This window comes from Pectinophora gossypiella, chromosome 20 (genome assembly GCF_024362695.1).
Source record: "Pectinophora gossypiella chromosome 20, ilPecGoss1.1, whole genome shotgun sequence".
NCBI classification, from domain to species: Eukaryota; Metazoa; Arthropoda; class Insecta; order Lepidoptera; family Gelechiidae; genus Pectinophora; species Pectinophora gossypiella.
This window is the reverse complement of record NC_065423.1, coordinates 4,805,480-4,818,063: the sequence shown is the minus strand read 5'-3', so window position 1 is coordinate 4,818,063 and position 12,584 is coordinate 4,805,480. Positions and strand designations below refer to the sequence as shown.

Sequence of the window (12,584 nt, the reverse complement as noted above, 5' to 3'; positions counted from 1 at the left end):
CTATTGCTTATGAAAATAGCCTTTTGTATGCGTTTACAATGACGACTTTCGCAATATTCGTCATTATAATTCATTCATCGGATATATAAGGGCGACAAATTTTGGTGGAACGTTTAAAAACCAATTTAGACAACAATAATGGTTATTGGAGTCGGTCGGATGCTTTCATCATGAATATTTGGAATTCGTTTCCATTATTGCGAATGAAAAGCTAACTTTTTGTTTGTCCTAGCCAACTCATTTATATCAGCATTATGGTCACACAAGCAACATGCATCGCACTCATATAAATTCCGCTATTTTTAACCTAATTTTAAGTTTTGCAGTTTTGCAAATTACAAAGAACGGCTTTATTCAAAAGCGTTTTGAATACGGTATTTGACTGATTCAAAGATAAATGATTAAATACTAATCTAGAAATAGAAGCCAGTCTAAGAAGATCAAAAATCAATTTCATTTTACTTTTCGACTTATTATCGAATTTTATTTATGAATTTAGTAACAATGAGTACATTTGACCGCTTTTTTGATGACGTCACAGGACAATATTTCCATACAAACTCCAAAGAAATCTTTGGTTTTGCCGTTTCGTAAAAAGTATCTCGTTTGACTAGCTTGTCAAGTAGCCTATTATAAATGATAATGATTTATTGACATCACTTGACCATTATTAAGTCGACATCGATTATCACCATCAAATTGGACAAAGCGTCGATTAGGCTTGGAAAAGAATTTAACGACTTGTGTTGTCGAAAGTAAATTAAAATTAAATAGAGTCAAAGATCAGGTACTATAATCTACCGGAAGTACTCCCGCTGAAGTTATCCAAATAACCGGCGGCGGGATTCGATCAAAGTGCAATCGATTTGAAACAGTTCTAATCGATTATTCACGTCTTGGTTGAACGAGTTTAGCTTTGGAAATCATGATTCAAGAAGTGTAATTTAATTACAGACGTAATCTAATGCTACAGCACGAGTTGCTAGCCATTAGGTCTTTAGGAGTTATCCGTCTTTGAATATCAAATGTGTGTCTCACAGATCTACAGGAATATTCTTACTTTTTTATGAGCATCCAGACAGTGACATTGTAAAAACATTTTCTTACGGTAAAATGTATGACTATTGCATTAGATAATTTTGCAGTCGCAGCTGCCTGGTCTTATTCTTATTTTATTTTTTCTAAATTAGCAGAATTTATATCAATAAGAAGTCCACAAAAATTAATTACCTACTATTATGGTATCGGTTCATTCTGCGGTATATCGTTATGCCTTTAGCCTGGTTGCTTTTGGAAACATTTCTTTTTTTTTATTTTATGGGAATCGTTCTTTCCGAGACCCAAGAGCTACTAACCTAGTTATCATATCACTGTTACTGGTTGATGTTTCCAAAATTAAGATGATGCTACCCAGAAGACCGTCACGCATTGAGGGTTCAGACAATTCTTCCACCAGCCTATACGCTCTGTTTACTATGATTCGATTGTTCTCATTTACGGTTGCTTTACCACACTCGTAATAATATGTACGTAGATAATTTAATCAAAACAGAAATTATATTTTTTATGACATAAATTTTGAGTGTCAAATATACTTATAATCATATATCAAATAAATGATTTCTATTCTATTCTATATACTTTATCGCCCAGATCTTAATGTCGACTAAACTAGCGACGCGTTAGAATGGCCGTTTTGACATAATGAAGTACTGCAATTCGCTCCGTCAATTAATAAATAGGTATAAATTAATGTGAAACTTGATGATCACAATAAAGTACAGCTATATGCTCCTTTAACACAGTTATTGATCAGGTAACTCGTAAATAGACAAATAGCAGCATGCGGCATTAAGAACCACCGGCTGATAATTCTGCAAAAGGGACGTTTTGCGAAAGGGACCTTTTGCTACCAGGGGACATTTTTCTAAAGGGACATTATGCGACGAAAGGCTATCAGATACTTATCCAGCAAATAACAGACCCTTAATGATTTTCTCATTCGTTATAGAAAGTATTAATTGCACAGATCCAACCTTAAATCAGAATTTAAAATAATTTGATAGAATTGTCACAATGAATGAAATTGCAATTAGTTACTACATAACTTTCTGTGACGCTAAATGGAACCTTCAATAAGGAAGTTCAGTCGTGTGTACTCGTGATGTATATGATATTATCGACTTTCCATCACTAAACTTATTTCCTATCTTCACTACATCAACGTACCTATTACAGACGTGAACACATTATCTATTCATACGTAGAGTGAGATAAACAGTTCCATTCGCAATTACGATGCAAGCATTTACATCGTGTTGAAAAGAGATGGCAATAATTTATATAAATTAAGAATATGATAATTTTCAGAAAAAACATAAAATATTGTTCTATTAATGTATTTTACACGTATATACAGTTTACATAAAAGTTCCATGCGTAAGTAGTCGGGAGCGAAAATACTTTTTTCTACTCTGCTCATCATCTTACATACAGGATATTAGTGACATCGTAACGAAAACTTTGAGGGATGATTGAGACCATGATTCTGAGTTAATGTCAAGTGGAATTTTCCGTCTCAAAAATATGGAACTGAAAATAATTTAAAAAAACACAAAAACAAAACATAAATTTTCCGACATGAGATTCCACTTCAACTCAGAATCAGTCTGAATCATTCTCCTCAGTATTCTTTACGATGTCACTAGCACCCATACGTATTTGTATGGCTATGTAGTACTTGTACGGGGTGTAAGAGACATCGTAACGAATACTGAGGAGGGTGATTCAGCTCATTATTCCGAATTAATATCAACAATTATAATATATCCAATATACGGCTGGAAAAGGATATATACGTATTCTTGTGGCTGTTGTTGATATATTACTGTTAATGTATATTGTATAATTGTATAGACTAAGCTCACGACTATATCCCAATTGAGGTAGTCTGAGGTACCTACGTCCATCGCAAGATGAACTAAGTAATAACTAAGTGACTCTACCTACATGATGTACTTGATTTTAATCTGTCACTAAAGGGTCTGAAGGCCCCAAGTCCTTTTAAATCCCGAAACATTGTGTCTGGAAATCTGGGCCGCATTACAAAATAATAACAAGAGCGCAGGTTCTAAATTTTGTAGAAGATGTACGGTCACGAGCATCAACATGCACTTTGGTACCATGTCACATGATGTTTTTTGATAAATTGCACTGTAAGTCTCACTGAATGTCAAATACGTTAGTGCGACAGAGTCCTAAAGTGGGTACATTACTTTGCTCATGGCTGTAGATTTAAGAGGAAAGATGGAAAAATTCTCACTAGATCGGGATTCGGACCTACCGGTTTTGCCAAGCCAGGACGAACATGATTGTTAATATGTGAATTTTTCCTAAGCGCTGCTAAGTGTTATAACAATAAAAAACATATTACAATGTTACAACTCATTCGAACCGTAACAATGGGATTATTCGATCCAGTATTATGTCATGGACGATCACTTTCACAAGATCGCCTCAGGAGTGTTATGTCTAGAAATTAGATCATATCTTCCGCACAACTAGGAAACAGTTGCCCGCAACCATCCCTTTCACGCGCGTAGCAACAGAAATAATACTATCTCTTTCCTTGGCCTGATATTTTATTGGATAACCGAGATGTCGTTATGTAGCTGCTTTCTCCTAGAAAGCCTTTATTTAAAAATGTGTAACTAATAGCTGCTATTATAGTATTGAATACGAACAGCCGGGATAATATAGTTGGTACTCACTATTAATAGTAGATAGGTCCATTTATACTTTTCTCCATAAGAGAGCGGTCTTTACGGCTCTGGCACTTTACCTGAAAAGACATAAATATATTATGAATTGTGTAAAATATAGAATGTGCATGAAACTATAAACACTGACTATATTGTAACAATGAATGAAGTGATGGGAGGAATGTCTGTCAATTGATTCGCATTCTATCGAGGTTTCCCCACGAAAGATTTATAAAGTTCTCCTAGCATCATTATAACAGAACTATAACATTGAGTAATTCTGTTCTAGATACAATTAATTTTTTATAACTTTTAATGTCATACAAAACCTAATCAATCGTTCTGCTTAACTTCCAGATCCGACAACCAGCGAAACAACGAGTGACCTGCGCCTGCGATGCGTCGTAACATGCCGCCGCCGCGCCGGCAGCCACCACCGACCAGCGCCCAGCCCATGCGCAAGAGCAGGCCTCCAGACCCCCCCTCTACACCCACTAACTAGTCCCATACCAAAGTAGCTCAATTACCATTACCGCTGTGATAATAAAAAAAATAAACTTGCTGGCATAAAAAAACTTTTCATAAAAAAAAAACTGTGATAGTTCGAAATTGATTTGATAATTCAGGCTAGGAAAAGAAGTTCGGAATTTGATTCAAGATGGGAGTCCACGTGCTTCTAGCGTCGACAGCGCTGAAGTCAATCAGTGTGACTGGACTGTGGCTGATACCGTTGCTGCTTGGAGCGCTGACTTATCACAACTATAACTCGTACGACCCTGAAGCGAGGGTCCGGGACAAGGAGCCAAGGATGGAATATGACTTCATAATAGTGGGCGGGGGTTCCGCTGGAGCAGTGGTGGCGAACCGGCTCACTGAAGTCAACAAGTGGAGCGTATTACTGCTTGAAAGTGGTAAGTCTTGACATTTGAAATTTTTAGACAACTAATTTAATTATTATTGCAGATTTTAATTCTCTACTTATCTTTAGATAAATACAGCACTAAAGCGCTCACCTACTACAAAAAATCACTTCGGCTTTCGATCGTTCAGTAGATGGTGACCGTCGCTGAAGCACCTACGATCACAAGTAAAGGACAACCTTAGATAATCCAGATATATAAGAGTTGGGGAATGAAGAATCCAAGAGTGTTAAAGTCAAAATACTCTTCCAAACCCTAATATTCCGGTCTAATGAGATGACCACACTGGTTCCAGGTCCGGATGAGAACGAGATCACGGACGTCCCCTCGTTAGCGGGCTACCTGCAGCTAACGAAGCTGGACTGGCAGTACAAGACGGAGCCCACTGCCTACGCGTGTCTCGGGTTCAAGAAGCGACGCTGCAGCTGGCCGAGAGGGAAGGTAACGTCACCACATTTTTATAGGATTTAGAACAGTGAAAAAGAGCTACAAATCAGATTTTTTTTGATAATATAACATCCAAGCAACTAAATGGATTTATGTCTCCAAAGAACTAACACTATGACTGGAATAAGTTCGAATTGTCGTTCGTTCGAATTATAAGTTCGAGTTCGACGTTTAAATTATCACTTTGTAATATTTGATATAAAAATATGCTTGATTTACTTATTTAGAAATGCCTCTCGATATATAAAAATCTGACCCAAGATCGACCGGTTGGCGTAACATTATTAAGAGGGCCTTCTACACCAAGTAGGTAAATGTAAGTGATGGCTCCTGGCGGAAGAAGGAGAGACATTAGTCAAAACCCCGAATAGGCACATTCATTTCACTCAAGGTACTATTGCAACGACTACAACCATTGATAGGTGTGCTTAGTTTTCTTTTTATTTAATTGCGTAAGCTGTGAATAGAGTGTATTTCAGCTGACCTTTGTGTCAAACTAATTATTTGATAAAGACTATAATACCTATTAATGTGTTTACATAATTGCTTGTATAAAATTATGTTTATTATCTACTCTTACTTATATCCATTCACCTGAGTTTGTATAGAAATTCAAACTAAAACACGATAATATAGTTAATTTTAGACGCGACACTGGTGTGCTTGAGATTTCGTTGAGTGTTGTAAGTCGTAAAACATATATTAGGACAGCTTATGTTCGTACCTAGTTATTTTCGTCCTTGTATCTTCAATCTCCCCTGAATCCCTGGAATCCGGAATCCGGAGGCCTATGCCCAGCAGTGGGACGTACATAGGCTATTTATGTTATGTATCTTCAATCCATCCACTGCGATAGAATAAACTTAATTTACAAATACACTCGACTAACTATTTACAAATATTTCCAGGTCCTCGGTGGCTCCAGCGTCCTCAACTACATGATCTACGTGCGAGGCAACAGGTTCGACTTCGACCAGTGGGAGCAGTCCGGCAATCCGGGCTGGGGCTACAGAGACGTCCTCAAGTACTTCATCAAGTCTGAGGACAACCGCAATCCTTACCTCGCCAACAGCAAGTATCACGGGAGCGGAGGATACCTCACTGTACAAGAAGCCCCTTGGAGAACGCCCTTAGTAGCAGCGTTTGTCGAGTCCGGCGTTGAAATCGGTTACGAGAACAGAGATATCAACGGAGCCACCCAAACAGGCTTCATGATAGCTCAAGGCACCATACGCCGAGGATCTAGATGCAGTACAGCAAAGGCATTCCTCCGTCCTGTGCGGACCCGCCCCAATCTCGACGTGTCTCTCAACACGCAGGCAACAAGAGTTCTGATCAATCCTGTGACTATGAAAGCATATGGTGTCGAGTACGTCAAACGCGGCGTCAAAAGAGTTGTGTACGCGAGAAAGGAAGTTATCCTGTCCGCAGGAGCTATCAACAGCCCACAACTGCTTATGCTATCAGGAATAGGTCCAAAAGATCACTTGAGAGAAGTCGGAATAAAAGTACTGAGAGACCTGCCTGTTGGTGAAAATCTACAGGACCACGTCGGAGTTGGAGGATTGACGTTTCTAGTCGACAAACCTGTTGCAATCGTCCAAAACCGTTTCCAAGCATTCCCTGTTACCATGAATTACGTCATTAACGAAAGAGGACCGATGACTACCCTAGGTGGCTTAGAAGGTGTAGCTTTTGTAAATACAAAGTACGCAAACAAAACTGGTCTTTGGCCCGACATACAGTTCCACATGGCCCCTGCCTCATTTTCATCTGACAACGGTCAGGTTGTGAGAAAAATCTTGGGCCTGACTGATGAAGTCTACAATACAGTATACAAACCGATAGCGAACAAAGATGCATGGACTATCATGCCTCTGTTACTAAGACCAAATACTCGTGGTTACGTAAGGCTAAGAAGTTCTAACCCATTTCACTATCCTGTTATGAATCCTCGGTACCACGAGGATCCTTTGGATGTGGCTCGACTAGTGGAAGGCATTAAGATTGCCATGCAAGTAGCAAATGCGTCGCCTTTCAAACAGTTCGGGTCTAGACTGTATATGAAACCTCTTCCTAACTGTAAGCAATTCAAGTTCATGTCTGATGAGTATATTGAGTGTCAAGTGAGGACTATATCGATGACGATTTATCATCAGTGCGGTACGGCCAAAATGGGGCCTTCTTGGGACTCTGAAGCGGTGGTGGACCCTAGATTGAGGGTCCACGGTGTAGAAGGACTTAGAGTGATTGACGCTAGTATAATGCCTACTATAGTTAGTGGTAATACCAATGCTGCGGTGATAATGATAGGTGAGAAAGGTGCAGACTTGATAAAACAAGACTGGTTGAACCGATAATGTACATACCCTGTAATATCACTGCTATCACTACTGTGTCAGAAGTATATACACAGTTGCCATAAGAGTAGCCACTACGTAATGGTAATGTGGTGTGCTGTAGTTAGTTTCAATGTTACCAATTCTTAATTTCTAGTAAATATTGTTTATAACACATAACTTATGACTTCAGTTCTATATCAGAAGCTGATTTGAATTACGGTTAAAAGAACTCAATAGTAACACTAGCTGGCATTGCAATAACTATTTACTTTACTTTGATTAAAAGCAATACATTTTCTAGTTTAGTATATGTAGGCAAACCTTGTTATTTACTTAGTCATTATAACATGAAACGCCTACGTTAATGTTCCGAGCAACGTAATTTATTTGTGTGTTGCTATTAAAATTACATCAGATACCTACCAGTTGAAGCATATAAATTGTAAATAAGTAGACTGTTATAATATTAACACCTATTTATTTTGACTATTAGTAATTTTCTGAAGCTATTTTACCACGACTTATATTTAAAATAACTTTTATTACACCTTCTACGTATAATATCTAAATAGTCAATCTCGCTTTCGTTATTATAAGAGCACAGAGAACGACTGTAATATTTAGTGCCATATTTATAATATTTACACGCGGAATATATAGCATATAAATTTGACGTCAACAAATATTAACGTTTACGATGCTACTAGCGATATTTACTTTTCCAAGTATATAATAATTACTTAGTTTAATCAATTCGTACCTTTCTCATCTTATTATCAACAAAGTCTCTTCATTTATATTATTTCAAATCTTCTATTTTTTAATTCTGTACTGAAACAAATATTGTTTTTCAACCAAATGTAACTATATTTACATTAAAAAAAACGACCCGACATTTAACAATACATATTTCAATAACTAGAAATACAATTATCACAAAGTGTATGATTTTAGGCAAAAACTACGTATAATATAGACGCTAATATTAATTAGCCAAACATTTATTTTTATCAAATTCAGATGTGTACTTGCTTATGAATGAAGAAAAGGATACGATTTTTTCTTAACGACTCAACTTTGTACCTTTGCGAAAACGCCTCTTGAAGGCTACCATTGACGTCAAATCAGTTAACATAATAAGCTTCAAATTAATTGACCTAAGTAACCTTTCCAGTTGTATTATTTTTTTCGTTACGCATCATTGTATTAGATACCTATAATCTATTTCGATTTATAACTCTTCATTTCTTCAGTTCTATTTCTTTAGGTGGTTGTTTACGATATACATGTTTTTTTAATTAATTGATCAAGGAATCGTACTGTATGAATGTTGGTAATCCCCATCGAAAAGGCAACAGCCGAGAAATCGTTTGCGGTTGTATTATCAATATCTGATTGCGTTAATTAAGGCATGGGATTCCCGCCAATAGCCGACGAATCTTGAATACGGATATGCTTGTGCGCTGTATGCGTGTAGGTATGCGTTCAATACAGGGTGCTAGTGACATCGTAACGACAATTTTGAGGGGTGATTCAGACCATGATCCGGAGTTGATATCGAATGGAATTTTCCATCGCAAAGGTATAGAATTGAAAATAATTTAATAAAACACCAAAAAAAATTGCGACAAAAATTTCACTTGATATTAACTCAGAGTCATGAGCTGAATCATCTCTTAAAGTTTTCGTTACGATGTCACTAACACCCTGTATTGAACGCACTTTAATTTCACTTTCACTACGGTTAATTTCACTTGACATCAACTCAGCATCATCGTCAGAATCATCCCCCTCAGTATTCGTTACGATGTCACTAACACCCTATATAAATTTGCGAGGGTTTTTATAATTCCTGCCTAAAATTAACGTGTGTTCCATAAATTTTATGCCTGTCGATTAACCGTCCCTTTTCGGAAGATAAGAAAATAACAGGTATAACTTAACATAAAAGTAAATGGTGTTTACAGGAATCAGCACCTATAGTTACTTAGTTTGTCATTCACAAGCTTTGTATTTCTAATTGTTCTTTGACTATCTTATAGTCGTCATCATACTAAACCCAATTATTTTACAAAGTGTTACATTTTACATTCTTGAACGTGCATTCGTACCTACTATCGTTAACATTAATAATTCTACTATACCTATTACTTAGATAATACTTGTACATAATGTAAATATTGTTTTCTACGGTTTGTTACAAACGAAAAAATAAATTGTTACCAAAATATTTTTGACTTTTATTTTGCTGCTTCTAATAATTTAACCCTTCTATCGTGTGGGTTGTGAGGTGGATTATCAACCCTGGTGTCAGGGTTACTATTGAGCCGAAAAAGGCCTCTGACATGGCTCATGTAACGACTACTAACTTACATCAGTAAGTAGTAACCGGGACCAACGGCTTAACGTGCCTTCCGAAGCACGGATCATCTTTCTTTCGGACAATCCGGTGATCAACCTGTAATGTCCTATAACCAAACTAGGGATCACAAAGTGATTTTCGTGATGTGTCCCCACCGGGATGACTCATAACCCTGACAGCTCATAACTTTTATGTTATATATCAGCTCATTACATTATGTCAGTAACATAATGTTAATGGGAAAAGGCTCGCTTCAACTTAGCTGGTGAGAAGTGATTACATGATTCTATAGACCTCTGCCTACCCCTTTGGGGATACAGGCGTGATGCTATGTTAAATCCACAGGGATGAGATGTAATAGACATACATAATCAGCCTGAATACGTCCCACTGCTGGACACGGGCCTCCTCTCAGTCAACCGGAGGGGGTATGGAGCATACTCCACCACGCTGCTCCAATACGGGTTGGTGGAGGTGTTTTACGGCTAAATAGCCGGGACCAACGGCTTAACGAGCCCACTGAAGCACGGAAGGAGAATCAAATCAAATATTGCACACAAAGAAAACATACCGAACATTTAGGAACAGTGCAAATAAATAATAAAAATTACTAACTTTAGCAAGTATCTGCAGGGACAGTACATTCAATGATATTCACACTATAACAGTCAGTCTGTGCATATGTCGTTGTGCAATAAAGTATTATTGATTGATTGAACAGTCTCTTAGAGTATAAAGCCTGAAACCGTAAAAAGCACAAAAATTGATGGAGCTTAGGTATCTCTCTCTCTCTATTTAAGAGCTGCGCTCTTGTCGGTGGAGTAATCGCCATTCCTCTCTTCTTCCCGCCAAAACCTTCACCTCCCTCTCTTCCCTCCTCCTTCCTTTTTTTTATTTGTTTCTTCTCTTTTTATTTGTTGTTTTGCTTAGGTATCTATGGACCAGAAATAGGGTAGTTTCCATCTGGTCAAATCAGTTACCCTTTACTAAACGTCAAAACACGAAATTACTATGGAATTTGCATGAAAAACAACCTGTGACGTCATATAAAAACGTGACAAAATGTGGCACTTATTATTACATTTTTCTTTATGAAAATTCACGAATAAGTTAAATAGAAAAATGACAACGTTTTTGTCACCTTTAGATCTGTCTTTATTTAGTAATCGGATTTTTTCTGACCTAGGACACTTCCCGATTATGGTCAAAAAGTTCCTGTTGCCACCTAACGACTTGTGATTCTGTGACTTCAATAGAGATCATAAGAACTAATTTGTATGTACATTGACTCGGTCGAAAAATCGAACCAGGGCCTCCGGTTTGACAATCAATGATCGTTTTCAATAGTGGAAAATATAGGTAGGTAAGTATCTTGTCTAGAATCTTCAATTATTGACGATTGCACCATGTAGATAATAATAACTAATGGGTCACTTAATTAGAAATAAAGAATTGACGTAAAAACTAGTTATAAATAACTAGCATATCTAAAAGTTGACACTGACCCGTTTCTAATGGCCAGTACCCGAAGAAATTTGGACAAATTCACGTCATACAAGAAATATTATTTTTATTTTATTTTGTCACTTACAGAATTATATTATCTGTGCGAAAACAGTAATAGCGGCTTTATCCGGAAATGTGGATTAATTTTAACTTATTTGTGTAAGTTTATACAAACAATTAATAATTATAATTAAAAAAGTGCGAAACCATGCAGGATCTTACACCGACCGTAGATTATTTTAGTAGTGTTACATAAGTGCAAATTATAAGTGTGAAATCTTTTGATGGTAAAAATATGAGAGACAGTTCCTATGTGAAGTCTTCACTATGTATTTTTTCAGTTCTTCCTATCCCATATCCAGCACAGGTTTGTGAAACTACTTGTTGTAGTGAAGGAAATGATAATGGAAGTTTTACCTGGTCTAAAACTGTTTCATTAATCATAAATTATATAATAATGTACATTATCAATTCTAATAACCATTGTTAAGTGTATCGGCATCGAAGGAAATGGAATTCCATAGTCTCTGCGGCATTAATTTATAGATAATCATGCATCATTATCAGGATTTTCATTAACCTCCTAAGGCTGAGGTTTCCGGACACAATAGTTAAACAATGGAATTTGGATTTTAAAAGAACATTCGGTCTTACGACTTTAAGAGGCCACCCTTAACAAAAAACAAATATGCTATATCCACAACAAATTTCGAAGTCTTACGTCCCCAAACCTAAGAAATGTTGTGAAAGTCGTTCGGTATCTCGTGAGTAATTGATCAAAAGTAAGTGGAAGATAGCTCACTAAATTATCTAAAACAAATTTGTTTACATAAAATAAATCTCGATAGTAAAATTTATTCTTTTGGTAACAAAATTGCACTTTATGAAGCTGTTCTGCGAAAAAAAATGAGTTTACTGTATTAGTATTTTATTTCACTAGAAAAAAAGAGAATTTTACAATCAGGCTGATTTTTGAAAACATATTAAAATTGCAACAGCAAACAATATTTACGGGATTGAATATATGTACACCATTTGAGAATAATTCACACAAACCTATCTAACGCACCTAATCAATTGTAGCTACAGAATTTAAAACACTGAATTAACTAGAAAAAATGGTGAAAATTAGAAGAAGTAAAAAATTTGCCAACCTTATTATTATTTTGTCAATTTTGTCAAATTAGTTTAGGTAACTAGGTGAGATAGCTTCCAGTTACGTATGGTCCATTATTTAGAACTAAAC

At 36.5% G+C, this 12,584-nt stretch overlaps 1 protein-coding gene and 1 pseudogene across 2 annotated transcripts in view; one reads left to right on the top strand and one right to left on the bottom strand.

Moving 5' to 3' along the window:
* The window catches only part of LOC126376112 (flotillin-2), a 313,335-nt gene that overhangs the window by 240,493 nt on the left and 60,258 nt on the right, over positions 1 to 12,584 (bottom strand). The window lies entirely within an intron of this gene.
* LOC126376128 (uncharacterized) overlaps positions 1 to 12,584 on the top strand; it is a 54,111-nt pseudogene that overhangs the window by 28,825 nt on the left and 12,702 nt on the right.